Here is a 23,126-nt window from a genome sequence, read left to right as displayed (position 1 = left end):
TAGAATTTAATCCAGACACATACAACACTTCTTAAGTTTAGTTGGAAAGTTAAACAACTTTGCCTTATTCAATGGGAGCCCTCGGGGCCTTAGGATTCCTTGTGACATCATGGTAATGACATGATAGAGGAGCTCAGTTCCATGGGCCAATTTATGTAAATCCCAGGATAGTCCAGAAAGCAGCCTTATAGATCAAATCATCTAGTCCAACTCATTTATTCTAAAAGTGAGAAAATGAGTATTTTTTTCTAAAAGATAATTTCTAAAGGAAGTGTTATGCCAGAATTTTTTTTAATTTGGCAAATAAAGTGCATCGAATATGTTTCTATAGAGCTGATATTGCAATGAGAGAAAAAAATTGAATGTTTAAGCACCAGAAAGGAGTGAAAACGCAAATGAGTATAAGTTTCTGTTCCCACAGAATGAAAGAGATCATTTAAAAATTGTGAAGGGTGATATTAGGTTGAAGCAAAAGTAATTGCATTGTTTTGTCATAAATGGCCAAAACTTCAATTACTTTTGCACCAACCTTATAGATAAGGCGACTGATCTTCATGGTGCCAAACAACCCATTTTGCTAGAGTTTAGTTGTCTAAATTTTTCAGTTATGAGGTAGGGGGTGGTTAAAACATATGTAAATATATTCATGGAAGTTCATTATGCTTTGGGGAGTGGGGAGAGTTTCATTATAAAGATTATCCCCTTTTATCCTACCATGTGCCCAAATAGAAAATATCTCACTGTAATATGCAGAAGCTCTGCCCCGTTGGCTTTTTTATAGGTGCTTTCCCAAATTTTAAGTGGTGAATTCTATTGAATGAGTCATGCAAGATGTACTCCATTAAGGGCAGGGTGGGCGGAGAGGGTATCTGGCTGAGACTGGGAGATAATGTTATAATCTCAGTTGATAAGATTGTGTTTAGTTTTTCAAACGCATCCTCAGCACTGTAATATATAATTCATATTACTATCTTACGGTCCATGGATACTTAAAATAATAAGTTTAATGCAAGTACAAGAAAGTTTCGTGCAGGGATTTCTTCGCATAGCTCTGGGAAGAGTTAAGGGGGTCTCTCAACAAGGGATGATGAAGTATGGAGGACCTGGCAACAGCAGGGAAGCCCAGAGGAGGGGAAGAGACAACAAAGACCGGGACTCATCAGAGCTATAGTCATTTATAGTGGGTTGAATGGAGGATCCTTGACAGATATGTTCACCTGGAACCTGTAAATGTGACTTTACCAGGAAAAAGTCTTTGAAGATATAATTAAGGTTCTCAAGATGGGATTCCTGTATTATCCAGGTGGGCCCTAAATCCAATGACAATTGTCCTTATAAAAGAAGAGAATACACGTGCTTAGAAAGGAGAGGAGAAGTCCATGTGAAGACAGAGACAAAGGTGGGAATTATGTAGTCACAGGCCAAGAAATGCCTGGAACCACCAGAAGCTGAAAGAGCAAAGAAGGACTCTCTCCAGAGCCTTTGTTGGGAGCACAGACCTCCTGATACCTTGATTCCAGACTCCTAGCCTTCAGAACTTGAAAAGAGTATATTACTATTGTTTTGAGTCTCCTAGTTTGTGGTAATTTGTTGTGGCAACCCTCAGAAACAAATACACCATTGGACAGTGGGCTCCAGGGAAAAGCCACGGCCAACACTGCTCATGGAGAGGAAGGAAGGGCAACATGGAGCAGAACCTATCCCTCCTCCCACCCTCTGATTTCCCACTGGTGCCTCCCATTGGCTGACCACACTAGAAACTGGGAGCAAGAGAACCCCTGTAAGGGAATTTGAGGACACCAGGCTTTGGAATATGGAACAGAGAAGAAGAGAATTTGTAGGCAAAATGGAGAATATTGGACATAACAGTGACACAATAAATATTTCTTTATAACTCAGTTTCCAAAAGTCAAAACTTTACAATATGTCATTACTGGTAAAGGGAGTCCAAAGGTAATTCGAAGCTTCTAGTTGTTGGTGATTTTGGTGGGGAACACACTTCCAAATGAAGGTACTATAAGTATGAATGTTGGGGTTTTTCTTAGAGTTCAAATGAATACGTTTAGACTCATCAAAAGGCATGTGTTTTAAAAGTTTGAGAAAAATATTAGAGCCACTGAGATATACGCAGGAAACTCAAAACAAACAAACAAACAAACAAACAAACAACAAAAAAAACATGGAACTTAAGAAGTATTAACAAAACAGATTCTTTTTTTTCTAGTTGCTCTGCTACATTCTCTCCATGCTCTGTTATATCCTAATTATCTATTAATTTTAGTAAGTTCAGATTTCTAACTATGTTCAGTCAAGTGAGAATTTGCACTTCTTTGTGAGAATTTCAAACTTCTGGCAATTAGAAACTTCTGAGAATTGAGAATTTTGGTAACTTTTTCCCTATCACTACCTGCTCTCCCTGCATTTCAAAACTTCAAGCCCATTGTAGGACAAGTTATTCTCTTAAGTACAGGTTCCCAAATTTTGTGTGAAAACCTGGTATCCTAAAGTGGGATAGAGTAAGCACTAATTAAGGGAGACGTTATAGAAAGTAATACTCAACGCATTATTTTCTAGATTTTGTTTTCTTTCTGCATTCTTTAAAATTAGAAACAGTGCTTGCTAGCTAGGATGTGATGTGCAATCATGCCTATTTTAGCACGAAGTATACATTTATTTTGCATTTTCTACGTTAGTTTTTTATGTTAGCTCACAATGAACATTCCTGTTTTCAGGTGTTCTATCACATGAAACTTTTGAGAAATAGAGCCCCCCAAATTTCCCCTGTTGGAAATTTCACAAGTAGTATTAAAATGAGAAGCATGTTTTTCTGGACCTCCATCTCAGAGGGATTTTCCCTAAAGTGATACATTGTTCCAGCACTGGCCTTTCCATTAAAGTATTGATTAAAAATATTTCCCCCCTGAAGAAGTTGATGAGGCACTCTCTTACTATTTTTACTCTATTGGTGTAGTGGAAAATGTATGCGCTTTGGAGTTAGATAAACCTAGAGCTGGATTATGACCTTGTCATTAACTAGAGGTGGGACTTATTTTTTTTTCCAAACCTCAGACTTATATGTAAAATAGCCAAGCACAGAGGATTACTAAAGAGTTAAGCAAAATGGTAAAAGCAAAGTTCCTCATACAGTGCGTGGCCTGTTGTAGGTGTTAGGTAAATGTGAAGTGATTAAATGATCTGTAGATTGCTATGGAAGTAGGAAGCCCAAGACAATAGCCGGGAACAAAGTGATGTCCTTTGAAAAGTTGTCTTTGATTTGATCACCTTGGATTTTCTGGTGCTTCCCTACCTCTTTCACCTTTTTCTTACCATACATTTCCCTGCAGCTTTGTCTAGCTTCATAACTTATATCTCCTCCCTCACCATTCTGCTTACTTTTTACCCATCCTCGACCCTCTTTTGGCTGTCTGATGCACTAGAGAGAGCTTGGCAGGAGGATTTGGCCAAGGGTAGTCTCCACATTCCCTCCCACGCCCCAAATTAAATGCAAGCTCTGACTTGTCAGACCAGGTTCATTTTCTTCAGCGCCGCAGGACCTGCATGGGATAAGGAGCTGGTCTGTTGCTAATTAGAATCAATGACCCCAGTGTGATTCCAAGATTTAGAAAAAGACAGAGCCACTCACTCCAGCATTGCTTGGTAGTCAATATTATTACTTTCTTCTGACTCACTTTTCTTCCTGAAGTGAATGAATCCATTTGTCCAGGTCCTTGGTGTCCATCGGATCCACTGTCCACTAGGTGAGCCTGAGTGCACCCTGTTGAGCTTTGCAGTTTGCTCATGTTGAGTAAAATAGTGAGGTGATGAATAAAAACATGAATGACGTGTAGCTCAGAGTCAGGCACTGAGCAAGAGCCAGATGAAAATATTTTGCTGTGTCCTCCCTTTGGACAAGTGACACAGTTTCTGTCTCTGTCAAATGCTTTTCTCAGGTAAATTGCTCAATCTTATTATAAAAATCACTTCTGGTGGGGGCAAATTGTCAGATTCAGGACATTTATATTAATCTAGAGACATTTGGCTGTTTATAATTCTGTCATAACAGTCACTTCCTGAAAGAAATGTCTCTTTCAGGGCTCCTTACAAAATATAGGTAGAAGAAGAAACTGCTGATGAAAAATGTGTTTTATAAAAGTAAGGAATAAGTTTGAACAACAAAAGAACAGGACACATCTGTCGCAGTGACACAGGTAAATATTATATGGATGTTATGAGTTATCATAATATAAATCCTACTCGGGGCAAGATGTTATGTTCAACACTTTAGCACATACCATCCATAGTGTTTCAAACTTTGTTTTCGACTTTCTGTTATAAGGATTTTTAAAATAATTTTTAAAATGATTTCTTTCTGCATTTAAAAAAATTAGAAACAATGCTTGCTTGCTAGGATGTGACGTGCAATGTGATGTGCTGTTTTAGCATAAAGAATACGTCTATTTATCATTTTCTGTTAGTTTTTCTTGTTAGCTCACAATGAACACGCCTCTTTTCAGCATCACACGAAACAAGAAAATGACCTTCCTTCCATGAGGTGGATTGCATTAGAGTCAGTTTCAGTTGCTGAGGAGGGTGTTCCCAGGATAAAATTACTAAAAGCTCTGCTCTTTCCCATGAGAAGAAGTCATTTATATGGACTAAAGTCAGAAAATATATATAACTGATAAATGTGAACAGGGATCAAGTACCTATATCCAGTTTGAAAATGATGTTCCAGAATGTGGAGAGACTGGGCAAAATTAGAAGAAAGGCTAGTTTGCTTTTCTGTTGAGAGAAATCCTACAAATGCTTTGTAAGGAGCAGTAGCCTCTTCGTATTTGCCACATCTTTAGAGGTTTGTATCTATGGGGGCAAGTTGGGGATTGCCCTGGAGGTGGGGGTTGGTGAGGATGTGAAGAGGAGAAGCTTTAGAATGTGGGTATGTGTAGAAATTACAAGTGAGTGTGTCGGGGGCAAGGAGGGTTGGGTTTCACCACAGAAAGGAAAGCATTTCAATAGCAACACAAAGTAGAGCCAGTCAATCAGGGGTGGCGAAATTCTCCATCTCACAAAATGCTGTATAAAATTACGAGTATAATTTCCTCAAAGTTAACTCCCCTTTCTCTGCCCCCATATTCTTAGTATAAGAATAGACTTAGGACTTGGGAGATACTTATATTTGTTGAATGAATGAGTGTATGAATGAGAATATTCCAGGAACTGTTGCTGTGCCCTGCGCGTATTAATTCACTGGAACCTCTGTAGTAGTTTCCTTCAGTTGCTGTAACAAATCACCACAAACTTCATGGTTTAAAACAATAGAAATTTATTCTCTCACAGCTCTGGGGGCCAGAAGTCTGAAATCAAACTATCTGCAGGACTGTGCTCCCTCCAGAGGCTCCCAGGAATAATCCCTTCTTACCTTTCCCAGCAGGAGTTTTTTGGCTTGTGGCTGCATCACTCCAGTCTCTGCCTCAATATTCACATGGCATTCTCTGTATGTCTCTGTCTCTTCTCTTCTTCTCTTGGTCTCTAACTTCCGTCTATCTTTCCCTTGTAAGGTTACTTGCATTGGATTTAGGGCCCATCTGGATGGATAATCTAGGATTATCTCATTTTAAGATCCTTAATTGAATCACATCTGGAAATACTCTTCTTCCAAATAAAGTAACATTCACAGTTTCCAGGAACATAATGTGGATATCGTTTGGGGGACCATTTTCAGCCTCCTCGTTTTTTGAGACGGAGTCTTGCTCTATCACCCAGGCTGGAGTGTGGTGGTGCGATCTCAGCTCACTGCGACCTCTGCCTCCCAGGTTCCAGCTATTCTACTGCCTCAGCCTCTGGAATAGCTGGGATTACAGGCGCCTGCCACCACACCTGGCTAATTTTTTTATTTTTAGTAGAGACAAGGTTTCACCATGTTGGACAGGCTGGACTTGAACTCTTGACCTAAAGTGGTCCACCCACCTCAGTCTCTCAAAGTGCTGGGATTACAGGCATGAGCCACCACGCCCGGCCTAGCCTACCATACTTCTTAAGAACTCCATGAAATAATTTTTATAATGTTTCCCCTTTTATGGATGAGACACTGGAAGGGGATCTCAATTTATATCAGTTGTCTCCGGGATTCACCTAAAAGCCTTGGAAACAAAAGTCTTAAACAAATTCTGAAAACAAATAAAGAGTATCCTATTTAAATTATAGACCTAAATATTCTCAAAGTATGTATCTCCTCTTGTGAAACACAAACAGGAACTCAGATCCAACAATATGCTCAAAACTGTAGTATTAAAAAAAATCACACACACACACAAATCTATAACACCCTCCACAAAATCAAAGCTACCTCTCCATTGTTTATGGTAACGGGAAGTCTCATAGTTTTCTACTTGCACCAGGTCTTGTCTCATCCTCTTCTTCCCGCTCCTCCTTTGTTTTATACTTTTGAAAGAAGAATTTTGTTTGGGGTTTTGATGGGGTGTCTTACTGGGGAGAAGAGAAAGTATTAAATGAAAATACCAATGGATATGTGTAATAACTGAAATACCATGTGCCTGGAATTGCACTAGGTAATGGATCGCATTGGTGAACAAGACAGAATCTAGCTGAGATTTTGGTGAGGGGGAATATCAAGGAATCAGATAACTACAACATAGTAAGAGAATAATAATAGCTAACATTTATTTAGTATTATATGCTAGATAGAAATCTAAGTGCTTGTTATGTGCCAAAGTATTTAGTTCATATAAAGAAATGTAAGAAATGTACAGAATGGTCCATATAGGCTAAAATGGGGGAAATTTCTGGAGAATCAACTAACTCAGGCTTTTGGGGCACTGAAGGTGCCACACTGAAGGTAGAGTTTAAAGCAGCAGTTAATCTGTCCAAAAAAAAAAAAAAAAAACTGGCTAAGCAGTACACTCCAGGCAGGAGGAACCAGAATAGCAGTATTTCAGGAACTGAGGGCATGATATATATTTCAGATTGAAATTAAAATACTGGATGAACTAACCGGTTGATGAAGGGGCCACGGATGAGATATGAAGCTAGAGAGGTAAAAAGAAGTTGTTTGATTTTCAAAAGATAGTAACATTCTTTAACTAAAGAAAATATTGAAGACAGATTCTGTATTTTTCCCTGCTTCTCTTCACAACTGCTCAAGAGTCTGCCTCTGTGTGAGATGCACAGCTGCATCCTGGGGCTTTCGAAGGCAGAAGGAGGAGGTTCATCAGAGCCCTCTCCCTGTTCTTGTCATTGGTTTGTCTACAGGGAAAAAAAATAACAGAAGTGATTCAGCAGATTCTCGCTTAATCTTTCCAGCTAGTTTCAATAATGGCTTAATATGTCCTCTCAAGCCCCTATTGACTTCTCCTTTCCTCTCTACTCCTCTGCTGTTTTCTCTCAAACCTTATTGTAAGATACACGAAGTTAAGGAGTAAACCTTAGATTTCCTCTGTAAATCAACACAGTGTATGTTCTCCAGAAATACTCATTATTAGTTTGTTGATCACCATGCAAACGACAAAGTTCCTTATGAATTGATCTTGTTTTCTAATGTATTTGAATGTTTGTTTATGCTAGCATTTCGATACAACAAAGTCGTTTTACACTTTTTTTTAAAAACACACTGGCCTAATATATGAGCATTGTGTTAAATGCAAAGAAGGCACTGGATAATTGCATTCAAACTGAGAAATAAATTTTGGAATTTAGGGGCTAGGTAATAACGTATGTTGTTTTTGAGTTATCTGTAACAGACGTATATATGAAAACTTTTTGAATAAATAGACATTTTATATAAATAAACTATGTTATTGTATTTACTCTGAGGTTATTAATATTAGTCTGTGGAGATGGAGGACTACATAGGTCACTGCCCTGTTATCAACTCTTTTACCTTCCCAATTTCAGAGGCAATCTTTATAAAATAATAAGGAGAAGTGTATGTCTCATGTTCGGTTTTATATTTCCTTTTTTTTTTTTTTTTTTCTTCTTTTTGAGACAGGATTTTGCTCTGTTGCTCAGACTGGAGTGCAGTAGCCTGATCTCAGCTCACTGCCTCCCAGGCTCAAGTGATCCTCCTATCTCAGCCTCCCATGTGGCTGAGACCACAGGTGCACACCAACACACCCAGCTAATATTTTGTATTTTTTGGAGAGATGGGGCTTTGCCCTGTTGCCCAGGCAGGTCTTGAACTCCTGGACCGAAGTGATGTCCCCGCATCAGCTTCCCAAAGTGCTGGGATTACAGGTGTGATCCACCACCACCGGCTGGTTTTGTATTTCGAGTAACACTTGAGTTTGAAATCAGATATCACAGATCAAAACTAGCTAAAGACCACTAGAATCTGAAAAAGGGGTTGGGGCAGTTGAAGTCATTTAGAGCGCCACTTTGTACAAATGAACTTCAGGTTTACATAAAAGAATTTATCAGAAAACTTTATGTTCTCCAAACTGGAGAATATAACATTTTTACTTTATAGGTTTGGTGTTTTAAATCACAGGTTTCAGGATGGGAAGTAGTAAGAAAGAGGGAAAACAAGTAAGTAACTTCAGACCTTCCTTATATCTTAGTCTTGATGAGAGAGAAGGATATGCAGTCCTCTAGGTTAAGTTTTATGAGCTCTAGTACATAACTACCATTTTCTTAAAATCTTTGTTACATATTTCTAAGGAAGAAGGTGAAGAAAAGAGTCCTCGAAATTGTGAACAATGAGTCACCATGATAGCAAGAAAGGTGCTTTCTAACTGAATTGTTGTTAAGTTGCACTTTGAGCATTTGTAAATGTTTCTAGTAGATAAATACTAGCAATATAGCTTGCCACATCGGGCTTTGGAAATTCGATCACATCAGCCTCAAGTAAGCCTAGAAGAGGATGGAATTAGCTAATTTTAGGGTGACGATCTTTTAAAAAATATATCTATTTGTATGCCTTGTTTTGAAATTCCGCAAGTACTCTTTGATATGGATAGATTTGCAAAACAATTCTTATAAAGGTCCAGAAATTGTGATTTGCTTTTAAACGACCAGAACCACTGAAATTTTCAGTGTTTCAAACCACAGGAGATGGAACAGGGCCCATTAAAGAGGAAATAAGTGGCCAGAATCAGCTCAGCCACACTCACCAAATGCACATCCTCAGATGGAGACCCACGGTCGGCCCTTTTAGATGCTATTTTCAAAATCTTCACAAAGGATTGCGCGGTGATTATATGTATTCATGATGTGCATATCGTGTGCTCAGCTCAAAGGATATTTGAATGATGCATTGAGAATTATTCCTAAAAAAGGATTCAGCATCTGTAAACTGCTTCATCTTTGAGAACGAGAAGGAAAAAAAATGGCCTGATTTTCTTTAAAAAAAAAAAACACCAACTCATAAAGCAGAGCAGCTTATGTGAGCTGGTGTTAATGCCCCATTACACACAGACACACTGAGGCATAATCACATGCATTCACATCCACACAATCACACGCACACATAAACAACCGTGTGGTATTGGTTCTTTCTGATTATTTTCATCTTGAAATTCACTTTTCAAATCAAGGAAGCCCTCAGCTCCAGCTCACAGCCTTTCTCTCTTCACACAGCTTTCTTGGCCTCCACAGTGAGGTCGAAAGATGTCTATAAGAACAAACCCAAGGCCCAGGATTTTTTGGTGTGTATTGATTGGCTCAACGAATATGTGTATAATGCATGTGTGTGTGAATGCATGATGTGTCATGTGTGTATGCGTGTACATATTAAAATACGGGTAAGTTTGAATTGTCAGTTTCTTACTCCTCCTACCTGTCCTTCATGAAACATGGAAGGGAGAACACCTGTCACAGCCTAGCTGTTCTCTGTCGTCACTGACTTGGAAATTAGAGGACCTGAGGATACAGGACCTGCCTGACTTAGGGCTCCTGTCCCGATCTGGGCTGTTAAGTCAGTTATTGCTGAGAGGCTCCTATGTTGTACTAGTAGTGCTTACCTTGTGATTAGGAAGGTCCATGAACTCGTGTTTTGACTCTGCCAGCTGATTGTAACCCTAGCCCTACTTAAAAAAAAAAAAGAAAAAAATTGAAAGGATTACACAGGGAAATTAAGTGTACACATCAGTCTCTCTTAGACATTTACGTTTACTTCATGTTTTAGTATATTCTAAACACTGAAGGATTGCCATCCAAAAATGGTCTTATGGAATCTAAGAGAATGTTTTCTGAAAACTTGATGCTTTGTTTAGCATTAATCCTACCACTGGCCAATAAATATTCATTATCTATAACAGTGTGCAAAATGCCATCCAAATGATGCTTGTTCCATGCAAACTCTTGAGATCCTGAACTATTTGAGAATAGGGGCTATGTTTGAATCGTGTGTCTACCCAGTAGGAAGCTTGAATGTAGACAACTGGTAAATGTCTATTGACTAAATGAATAAATGATTGTTTCTTCTCTCTCTCCCATTAGTTTTTAATTTATTTAAGAGGATTGGTTGCTTTTGGTTTGTTTGTTTTGTTTTGAGACAGAGTCTTGCTCTGTCACCCAGGCTGGAGTGCGGTGGCTCCATCTTAGCTCACTGCAACATCCTCCTCCTGGGTTCAACTGTTTCTCCTGCCTCAGCCTCCCAGTAGTTGGGATTACAGTTGCCCGCCACCACACCCAGCTAATTTTTGTATTTTTAGTAGAGACGAGGTTTCACCATGTTGGCTAGGCCGGTCTGGAACTCCTGACCTCAAGTGATCTGCTGCCTTGGTCTCCCAAAGTGCTGGGATTACAGGTGTGAGCCACCACACCAGGCCACTTTTTTTTCTTTGTTGTAATTCCCTTTTTATCCACTGAATTGTTTTGTTAATGGTAGATTAGATCGATGGTGCAGGTTAGTGGTCTTGTTTTATTGATTTTCTTCCTCTGCAATGGGATTTGCACCTCCTCTCAGCAGAAGATGGGGTAAATTTCTTCACCCCTTGAATTTTGGTTGGTCTGGTAACTACTTTGGATGAATGGAATATGGTGTAAATGATGATATGGGTGTGCCTGCTCTGACCATAGGCCTGAAGAGCACTCATGTTCTTTTGTTCTCTCTTGGACTCCTATCCTGCCATGAGAATGTTTCCTGATTTTTCTGCTGGAGGAAGAGAGACCACATAGACCAGAGGGAGATCATCCCAAATGAGTCCCTGCTAGACTAGCCAGATCCTCAGCTGACCTACCAGCTAACTACAGGGGAATAAGCAAGCCAAGCTCAGACAGGCAGAGGCAGCTTACCAAGACATAGACTTACAGCAAAAATTGAAGCCTATCATTGCATGCCGCCAAGCTGCTGTGCTGTTTGTTATGCTGTATAATTGCAATGAGAGATAACCAACACAGTTGTCCTTAAGTCCACTTGCCTCCTGTCTTTCTCTTTATTCTTCAGTTTCTATTAATCATGCTTTTCTAAATTCTGCTCTCAAGAAACTTTCTGATTTCTGCCACATTTAATGTGAATAGATACTAATTCAATAGACTACTTATTTGCTAGGAATTAATATCTTAAATATACACTTCCACTCTGAAATGCCAGGCTTTATACTGTCTTGAAGCAATTTATTCACATTGATGATCAGAAGGTAGACACAGCAATGTTATTGAAAGGATGGGAGCAGCAAATGCGCCACTGGGACAGCACAATGTCAAATACCTCTTTTAACCCTGAGACAAGGTAACAAATCTTTACTCTGTCTAAGGGTAATTAAGGTGGTGTTCACAATCCCTGTCATCTGGAAGCTTTTACTCTAAAACATCAACAATAGCTTAATAAAACAGAAGAGATGATAATGACAGCTATAAAAAATTGACCTATTCATAAAATTATTTGTATTTGTTCAAGCCCAAAGCATGCCCTAAAATTCTACAAAGTTTTTTCAAACTTTCAGGCAAAAGTGAAGAACTGACCAGTAAAATGCCTAACATATATGCCTGCTTGACTGCACTAATTTGCGTACAAATGGACACTCTCAAGAGAAAGCGTAAAGGCAGCAGAAGTGCAGTGGGAATACTTTATTAGCAAAAATGTAATAAATGGAATGTTGAAATATGAAGATAAATGTGAAGACAACCTGTAGAAAGAAGACAAAACTTTGTCTTGTGAGTGGAAGACTATCTGACACAAAGGTAGAGAAATGAGTGAGAGAAAAACCACTTGTTCCTTAATCTAGAAAATCCTCCTAGACGAGGTAGAAAGTCCTAACCATTTGAAGCCAGAATTAAAGACCCCAGCCAAAGAGTGTTGCTACAGGTTTGTAGAAAGTTTCACTCTTCTATGTGTTCCATTAGCACTTAACCAGGAAAAGTGTTGCAGCATTTCAAGAATTACAGGTCTTACAATAGAAGCTTTCACCGATCAAATCTTTGCATTATTATCAACAGTCATTCGTGGAGTGTCTAAAACATGCATGAAGCATCAAAGGTGGCACATAGTTTATAGAGTAGAAAAGACAAGGTTACTATCCACAAAGAGGTTGGAATGAAGGAGTTCATTCATTCATTAGTTCAATCACTTAATCAATGAATGTATTCATGCATCTGTCATCCATCCATCAGCCCATCTCTGGCAGATGTGAAAGGGCAGAGCCCTGCAGTTTGGTTTCTCTGAGCCTTAGTCATGAACTCACTTCTGGAATGTTAGTAGGTACCTAGTGGATATTTCTTGACTTGATACAAGTGCTGCATGTATATTGACTGACTGATTGATAGCTTCTTGGGGTTTCTGCCCTGAAATCAGGAAGAAGACATCTGAAAAAGAATATTTTATTTTTGTGATATCTGGACATCCCCTTAAAACTAACTCTTCAAGTAAGAATAACAATAGAGTTCCTTTTAGGTTATTTGATTTGATCCAAAAAACAGACTCAATATAACCCCCTATGCATTTCCCGAACTTTTTTGTCTTTATCTTTATGATGTTTAATGTGCATATCTAGATCACAGCTAAAGTAGTTTAGAGGATCACTGGTTATAATTAGTTTCAGATTTTCATTAGATCCTTTTTTTTATTATATTCTTTGTTTCTTGTAACATAATTAGTTATTAGGCCTGTGTCCCAATTTATTTTAATTTAGCAAACATATTTTCAATGGGTTTACCCCAGTCAGGTGCCCAGCCCAATAAAATATGTGATTTGCAGAGAAGTAGTGAGCTTTTTCATAGATCTTATGTTGCTTCTTGTTCCTCATCAGTCCTTTCATTCTATGATATCCCAAAGGGCAAGAGTGGTGCCCTGAGGAGTTCTATCCCAGAGACAGATCTTAGGGATTAAACTGGGTCACAACAGACAAACAGATTACCTTTACATCCAAGATACAATGAATGAGCCATGTGAACTGAACCAGTTCGAGTAAGCCCCACAAGGAAATTTGTTATTGCTCAGACACCCTTAATTTTGGGTCAATATTTGTAGTAAACTCTTGATGTCCTTACACAGATAATCTCAACACTCACCATCCTGTGCATGTTGAAGGCTTTCTACTGTAAGCACCTCAACTCTGCCTGAAAGCTTTCTTTGGCTGTTGGAGTATGTCATCCTATGGAGCCTTCCTATAGAGCAGGCCAATGACTGAGAGGAGTTGATGGATAAATAAGGCAGCTATTTTGTCCCTCAGGTGGGACAGCTCTACTTGTTCAACCCTGTCATCCAGTTGTCCCCAGCAGGTTTCAACTGCAGTTGACCACAGGGGTAATGGGCTCACTAACACATCCTGTGTTGGCTTCTTCCCTTTCTTGTCTGCTTTTTCACACCATTCCTGGGCCTTTGTGGGATCACTTATTTAATAAATTCTTATCTCAGGGACTATTCCTGGGGAACCCAACCTATTCAACTCTTAGTATGGATTTTGCATTTGGAGATATATTATCTCGAGGAAAGTCTGGAACAATTGAAAAAGTTTCATGATGATGACTGTTGCTTCCCTTTCTCCTTAGCTTATTCCATATCTGAATTTTAGGATAGCTACTATGAAACATTAAAAGTATAGTTTAAAATATCAAGCCTGCCTTCCTCCCTTCCTTCCTTCCTTCCTTCCTTCCTTCCTTCCTTCCTTTTCTTTCTTCATTCTTTCTTCCTTCCTCCCTTCCTTCCTTCCTTCCTTTCTTCACTTCCTTCCTCACTTCCTTCCCTTCCTTCCTTCTTTATATTTAGTTTCTGGCTTATAGCCACTACAATGAATGTCTTACATCCATGAGATGAACTCAGTTCTATCCTTATTGACATAGCAGGCCATTTCTTTCCATGATGACAAGCTAGGATCAGGTCTCATAATGACGGCTGCAAGATTGTCTTGTTAGGAGAAGGGCTAAGGTGGGATCGTCTTTAATGACAGTGAAAGCACCTCATAAAACCTGACTCCTCAGTTTTACAGGCATGAGTCTGGAATTTTAGCAGATGTAGACTTACTAAATCAGTCAGTCAAAAATTATATCAGTTGAAGTGCAATGTTCCTGGCAGTCCAAAAATCCTGAACATGTAGGTGATTTGGAGGGCATTTCGTTAACTCTTTAATTGGTCGTTTCAGTGCTAGAGGCGGTAGCTAATTGCCTGTAGGTCACTGTAGTCCTGGAGCTTAGGTAAATGTATATTGTCATATGTCACATTTTCATATGGCTCCTTTGCACAGGTTGGTAAAAATGATTGCTGCATAATTAAAATTAAGACAAGGTGGGAAAAGTGATTCAATTAGAGCCCTGAAGCCATCACACAAATTATCTGATGTACCAAAAACTAATGAATAGTTATAACTAGTTTTATCTCTCGCCTCCTTGTTCTTCAATCCTATGTGCCTCACAGAATGCCAGGAACTCTTTTCAAGTTCTCTGTGGTTGGATGTTGGGTGGGCAACTGGCTCCCAGAGCAAGTGCCCAAGAAAGCTCAAGCTTTTGAAATACACACATGAAGAAACTTTGTAGATGAGAATTTAAACTGAAAGTGACCAGATGAAAATTTCCGGTGGTCTCTCCATAGCCTAATATTATTTTGAAAACATCTGCCATATTTCAGTCTACAGGGAGCAGGTATTACATACGAGGGTGAGTGATGACAGTGAAAATAAATGAGATTTGTCACACCCAAAACATCCCATGTTTTACACCATTTGTTTTACAAATCTTCCACTGCTTCTCAGGAAGCATTAAACTAGGAGCTAGGGTGAGAACTTTGTGATGCTGTGTTTAACCATTTTAATTACTTGCTGTTGATATAACAAATGAATACATATTTTGCTTATACAAAATAAAGCAAGACAGTTGTTTAAAAATACAGAATATGTCAGATAGGTTATGGTTCTTATCTCCTGAATTTTATGTGTGGAGAGAAAGATGTTCACCTTCAGCCCTGCTTTATGCAAATACAGGGAGGAAGCAGCCTCCGCAAACATGAATAGCAACTTAGGTTAAGACTTATGGTCATCAGGTTACCTATTTGAAATAAAGCTCCCTTTAGGAATGTGTCAGAAAACTAAGAACCTCTAACTGCTTATAATTACTACCATTTATTAACAAAAAATTCCAAGAATTTTGCATATATTATAGCTGGTGCTTAGAACAGCTCTATGAAGTATTACTACTGTCCCATGTTAGAGCAGAGGAAACTGAGCCTTATGAAGGTTCAATAACTCCCCCAAGGTTATTCGTCTATGAACGGCAGACAAGGAGTTCCTATACGGTTAGTCTACTGATGCATAACAGCCTACCCTGAAACTCTGTGGCCTAAAACAATAACCATTGTATTACCTCTCCTGAGTCTGTGGATTGACTGGCTTGTGCTGAGCCACTGTTTTGTTCCAGAATTGGAGCACTTGGGAGGCCCTCACTCTCATGTCTGGGGCCTTGGTGAAGTTGGCTGTAAGGCTGAGCTTAGCTGGGATGCAAGCAGAGAGTGCTGGAATTCTAATTTTAGGGTCTCTCTTCTGCATGGCCTTTTTATGGGGTCTCTCTAGCAGGGTAGGTGGACTAGTTACATGGCAGCTAAAAGTCCTCCAAAGAGCATAAAAGCAGGGCCTGCCAAGCTTTCTTAAGGCATAGACCATCAATTGTCATGGTGTTACTTTTACTGTATTCTATTGGTTAAAATTGATCATGGGCCAGTGTAGCCCCAATGTTGGGGATAAATGCACAAGGGCATGAACACCTAAAGTCATAGTTGACTGGAGACTATCTTTGGAACTGGTGATCTATCAAAAAATTTTTAAATGAATCGTTACTGAAAGACTAAGGAATTATTACACTATGAAATTGTTGTAGGCACACGTTTTCAAGCTATTTCCCTGGGAATGAGTTTGAGTAGACCTGAATTAAATATGATAAAATGATATAAAAAATTTACAGATGGCTGGAGATGGGCTAAGAAGGGATAAATAATTCCCTTGTTCTTTAGCGTGTCAATATCAACAACAACACAAAAATTCAAGGTCTTTTCAAAGTATCTCCTTTGAATTAAGTAATTTAATCCTGAAAGACAAACAAAAAACTGCTGTGAAGTAAGTACTGTTATAATTCCCATTTTATAGATAAGGAAACTGAGGCTTGGAAAGGGAGTAATATGCTGAAGGTCACACAGCTGCTATATGACATAGCTAGGAAATGAATCACTGCATTATCCTATATCTCTATATTGTCAGTCATAACTGTCTTGCATTTCAAAGCTGATTTTCTTCCAACTGAAAACTGGATGGTATATGTAACTTTCCGGTCAGGAGGGTAGAACCAAGGCACTATGCCACTTTGAAGAGTTTAAATAGGCACAACTTTAGAGATGAGAAAACAAAACAGAACTTACAGGCAATAGGCCTCCAAATATGGGGGAGAAGAAAAACTACCTTTGGAGTTATCCCATCAATTCCCAGATTAATGTGTTCTTATCCAAGGAGGAGCCCTTCTTTGTACTTGGTAAGTAAGACCCTGGTTTCCTTTTATTAGAATGCTTGAAATAAAAAACATACGGGTTAAAAATGTGGCTATTTTTTTAACTTATCTGTATTTTCCACCATCATTTTCTTTCTTGGTTTTTATTTTATGTTTTGGTAAAGTTTTGTTGAGAGCCTGAGGGTATAGGTTGTGCTAAGAATATCCAGGAATCTTTGTCTACAGTGGGTCAGGGAGAAGGGCAGTAAGAAGCCCCAGTGAGGGAGGAGAGCTGAGACCATTAGGAATAAGTGTGACAAAACCCTAGAGGGGAAAAGAAAAGTGTAAGAAAACCCAAGAGAGGAGATGTTTTTTTCTCTCAATTCCTTTTCTCAGAGACAATTTGGAGAGGTCAGATTTATGTTGTGTTTTCAAAATGAAGGCAGCTTAGAAGTAGATAACATAGTAACTAAAATAATGTGTGTTGTATGAATAGATTGTTCTGTGGAAACAGGCAGGGGTAGGTCCTCATCATTTTGTGGTTACTTCTGAAGCAGAAGATATTAAAATGAAAGAAGCAGAGAAGGAACATGATGGGGAGGAGGTGCTTTAGAGAAACTTCATCCACTTCATGATTTTTCTATGTCTAATTGAACTCATCTAATCTTAGCATTGAGCAACTTTTTTTTCATATACATGGGAATGAAAAACACCAAACTTTCTGTTTATCACACACTTCTCTTTGAGCATTGAGAAGACTGAATGTAAGTGTGATGCTTAATAATTGAGAGAGCTGAGGTTACTGAATCTTAGAATTGAAATGATTATTTGAAATGATCCCAGAGAAAGAAGGGTAGATGTCTAGGGCGTGGCTGTCAAGCTGAAGACAAAAGTGTTCATTCTTTCAGTTACAGGCAGTCATGAAAATGAAAAAATTAGACAGATGGAAAGAGTGGACAAATAAGAATGCTGAAAATTACAGATGTGGTGAATATTTATGGATTGGCTCTCTCAGCTCTCTACCAAGAGTTGAAAGTCACCATAAGCCAAGCTAGAAGAGCCTGACCATGTAAGATTCACAGGTAGAATTCCTAGGGGGAGAAACACAGGTTAGATATATACATTTGTGTCTTTCCAGCCCTGCAAATTAATCCCTAGCACATCCTCTAAAGCCATATATATATATATAATTTTGTTGTTGTTGTTTTTGTTTTTGAGTCGGAGTCTCACTTTGTCATCCAGGCTGGAGTGCAGTGGTACAATCTCGGCTCACTGCAACCTCTGCCTCCCCGGTTCCAGCAATTCTCCTTACTCAGCCTCCTGAGTAGCTGGGATTACAGGCACCTGCTCCCATGCCTGGCTGATTTTTGTATTTTTAATAAAGATGGGGTTTCACCATGTTGGTCAGGCTGGTCTTGAACTCCTGACCTCAAGCAATCCACCTGCCTTGGCCTCCCAAAGTACTGGAATTACAGGCATGCACCACCACATCGAGTCCCCTAAAGCCATACTTACCTGAATTTTGCCTCATTGACTTTAGTATGATAGAATAGGAATTGAATGCCCACATAGTCTTTGATCATAAGTGTTAGTGATTAGTTTGACAAACCATTCATGGGGAGTTAAATAAGCTGAGGGTATACAAATATATTAGGGATGAAAACTGGAAATTTTGGTACATGTAAAACCTTACCCTCAAGGCTGCCGGATTTATACTATTGAAAGAATGTCATGGATTGCTCAAAAATAGCAGGTAACACAAAAGGCTATCATAAATCTTTGCTCTTAAAAGGTATTAAGACACTTTTTATCAAAAACAAATATTATAAAAATCTGCTTCAGTCAACATTTATTGAGAAGCTACTATGGGCCAAGTCAAGTTTTAAAGCCAGGCAGCCCAACCCTTATAAAAAGCATGAATACCTTCCTGGGGTTTTTCCAAGTCTTTCTTTTCCTTCATTGTCTCAAAAAACAAAAACCAGAGCATCTATTTGAAAAATGAAGTTGATTCTTTTATTGCCGATGCCAAACTCAGAGAAACAATCTACCTATCTGTAGATGTCTTTCTGAAATAAGTTCCCTAGAACACTGAGATGCCCCTCAAAGGTGTTAAAGGTATATGGGGAAGAGATAATTTAATTCTTCTTCATAGCTTTTGCACTGAGGCTAAATGATGGAAAGGGATTAAGAGTTACTCTGTGAGGGAATTTCAGATATTTTAATTCATTGGGTAAAGGTCTCTAGAGAATACATTCTAACATATCAAAACCATGAAGACACAAATAAAAACTACTTTTTTTTTTTTTTCCTGGCTGCCCTTTCCTGATATGTCTAAAATTCAGACATGGGAACCTGTCTAAGTCTGGTCTTTTTCTAGTGAGGGTCCATGGGAGGTGAGGGGAGGGGATTGCAGTAGTGGGACAGAGAAATAAAAGTAGCTCTCCATGCCGTAATAGAGGCTAATGCAGAATATGAAGGACAACCAGTCAATTAATCCGTCAATGAATGGGAAAGTCTTCATGGAGAACATCCTGTGATCCTAGAACCATGCCACATGCTAACTGGGGAAAGACAGAGCAAATATTTCTAGTTGTAGAGATAAGACAAAGGGTCATGAGTGTAAAGTAACAGAAAATTCTGATAATAGTAAAAAGTGGTATAAGGGGCCACATAAATATTTACTAAGTTTGTAAGGAGGCAAGGACACTAGGAAGAGAAGAAATTCAAATTAGGCTTTAGTTATATTGGTCCTAGAGTATAGAAAGAGAGAGGGTAATAACTTTCAAATACAGGTGGCCCTTCTCTCTTCCTTCCTTCTCTCTTCCTCCTCCTCTTCCTTCTTCTTCTTCTTCATTCAGGAAAAAAAAATTATAAAAAATATTTTCCAAGCTTTCTTTTTTCTCTTAGACCTTTTGTACTTTTAAGAGAGTCCTGAAATAAATTTAGCAGGAATTCCTGGAATCCTAATGGATGTCTGATGTTTGCAGTTGAAAACCAGAGATTCCATAGCTATTATGGGAATTCTATCATATAGAGTACTTGGGGGAAAAGGGGTCACCCTTGAAATCTGTATTTCTGAAATGGGAAACTGGAGGCCAGAGAGTTCACACCTGATAAAACTTCCTGGTGGTCATGATAGTGAAGTAGTTGAGTACACAGGTATCATTTGCCCCTGCCATGTCTGAGGTATTGACAGTTAAAAAGTTCCCAGGGATTATTAGGTGCTCTCTGGACCATGTTCCTTTTCAGAATCAAGAACGGTTATCTGCAGTTAGAGGACACATGATGCTCTAATGGCAGTGCTTCTTACTACTCAGCTTGAAATCTATTGATGCTACATTTTGGCAGTGTAACTCCAATTTTCCCTCTTGATGAAACTCCTATATTGTCCCTTACTGTAGTATGATGAATTGAGTTGGAGAGAGGTTGAGAACCTTGGAATTGCTGGGTACTTTCAGCCACCAAGCTCCCAGCTCCCAGCTCAAACTGGAAAATAATTATTCTCAGTTATAATGTAACTTTATAATTAGATATTTTGAAAACTAAGTTTTCTGTTTTCATATTTGGGAAGAGGAAAATAATGTAACTTCAGAAAAAAAAACAAAACAAATGATCACATGTTAGTCTGCCTTTTCATTGCTATAAAGAAATATCTGAGGTTGGGTAATTTATAAAGAAAAGAGGTTTAATTGGCTCACAGTTCTGCACGCTATACAAGCATGGCTCCAGCATCTGCTTCTGACCAGGGTCAGGAAGCTCACAGTCATGGCAGAAGGGAAAGCGGAACCGACATGTCACATGATAGGAGCTGGAGCAAGAGGGAGTGGGGCCGAGGGACATGGGAGTAGAGGGTAGTGCAACAGTCTTCTGAACAACCAGATCTTGTGTGAACTACCAGAATGAGAACTTACTCATCACTAAGGGGACAGTGCTAAGCCATTCATGAGAGCTCCGTCCCCATGATTCAAGCACCTCCCAGGCCCTACCTCTAACACTGGAGACTACGTTTCAACATGAAATTTGTGGGGGACAACATCCAAACTACATTAAGCATGATCTCAGGATGACTTCAATCCTGATGAGTTACACATTATGATTGTCAATTTCCACAATGAAAAAGTGCAATCCTATTTAACCTGATGCTTTATATATCAGGAATTGGATAAATTATTTATCAAAGGTTTAATATGGTCCTTAGAGCCATTCCACATTTCTTGAATATTGGTATTTAGAATTTTATACATTTCTGTATGAATCAAGATATTATCAAATTGTGATAAATGTTCAACCCAGTTTTCTGACTCCCTTGGGCAGTTTTCAGAGTTGAATACCATAACCCTGGATTTTAATGTCTCTTGACTTTGACTATTTATCATCAGACTTTAGGTCAGAAAAGCCTCTGAACTCATGTTACTCAATCACTCATTGGGAGTGAGGTAGAAGTGTTCACGATAGCATACATTTTACTTTTGGTTTATTTACTAACATGTCCTCAAAACTTAACTTTTTGGGACTATAAGAAGTCTTAGTTTCAAGAAAGGCCACTCACTATTTTCAGTCTTGAGGTCTAAAACAGAAAAGCACTTTATCTTATCAATATTATACTCTACTGGAGAAAACAGAAAATAAACTAATAAATAAATAATTTCAGATATCTATAAATGCTATGAAGAAAATAAATCAGTCAATGAAATCAAAAGTTACATGGTTTGGAGGTGGTACTATTTTACAGGGGATGGCATGGGAAGGATTCTCATACATTTGAGCTGAGAAGTCAGCTAGATGAAAAACTGCAAAAGATAATTCCAGGAAGAGGGAGCAGAAGTGACTTTTATAAGTCATAACTGAAAAATTGTTCAATGAAGTTTTTTAATGAAAGAACCTGAAGTGAACATTGTAGATGAGGTGGTCGGGGGAGAGACTCTCAAGGATGTGATGTTTGAACTAAAAGATTAAAAAGTCAATGGCAAGACCCAACTAGGTGAGGAATGGGATGGGAATGGTGGGCACCAATGAATGACTACCCCAAGTCTATTTCCAATCCCTTCTCCATTGCCTCCTTTAACTATAGAGGACAAAAGCTCAAAGTTTATCAGCTTGGCTTTATTGTAGGGATGCAATGCACCACATTTTTGGTCTATGAAACAAAAGACGAATATTTCGAGGGGCTTCTGGGAAAGATTTTGTGTTCCTGTTAAAAAGAAAAGAAAGAGTCTAGGTTGGAGCTAGATAAATATTTAAAAATATTAATCAAGGGCCTCTATGTGATAAGGACTTTCATAACACTGGAGATACAACAGTGAACAAAATAAAAGACTTGTTCCTAAGGAGCTTATATTCTGGTGGAGAAAGAAAAACTAAATAGAAGGAAACCATACAGACACACAAACACATACACACACACAAACATACTTAGACACACAATGTGAATGATAAATGCCATGAAAGATGAGGAAAACAGAGGGAGTTATTTTATAATTGTATGCAGGCAGTTAGAGGAGTCATCTCTAACCACACAAAACTTGATGAAAAAAAGACCTAAAAAAAATGAAAGGGTAAGAAATATGGCTATCTAGAGAAGGGCATTCTAATTTTAGGGATTAGCCAGCGCAAAGACGCTGATACAGAAATGCAGCTTGTCTACTGTGGAACTGTATGACAGTTTTTAAGGAGTCTAATGAGGTCATCCGAATGAAATTTTAGAAAACTTACTTTGAGGAAATACATGTACCAAGATAGGGCCTGCAGAAGGAAAGCAGATTTGGGAGGGAAGAATGATGACTTCAGCTTTGGACACATTGCATTGAAGTTGTCTGTGGGAAAACTTAGCTACTGCTACCTGCTATCCAGTTGGATATATGGGGCTGGAATTCTAAGAGGAAAATGTTGGCAAGGCTTACAGATTTTATAGTCCTTAAAATCTAGATGAAAGTTGAAATCATCTGATGTGCCCATCATATAATTGCCTTGGGAAAATGTGGAGAATATAAGGAAAAGAGAAGTGGGACTGAACACATGATTTTAAATATGTCTGTCTCTTCCTGAACCACTGAAGACAGCAAACTCCTCTACAGAACAAAGTGGAGGCTTCTCATTTACGTCTCTTCAGAGACTAACACAGAGCAGGCCCTTGGGAAATAAAGTCATGATGTTGCTATCACCACATCCTATACAAGATGAATTGTTGCTTTTCAAACACTACAAGTTGGAAATAGGGCTTTGGAAAAGCTCCAATCCTATTCTGTACTCATCAGTGACTACTAGTGTGC

Source organism: Colobus angolensis, unplaced genomic scaffold (genome assembly GCF_000951035.1).
Source record: "Colobus angolensis palliatus isolate OR3802 unplaced genomic scaffold, Cang.pa_1.0 Scaffold201, whole genome shotgun sequence".
Taxonomy (NCBI): domain Eukaryota; kingdom Metazoa; phylum Chordata; class Mammalia; order Primates; family Cercopithecidae; genus Colobus; species Colobus angolensis.
Note: the sequence above shows the minus strand (reverse complement) of the source record.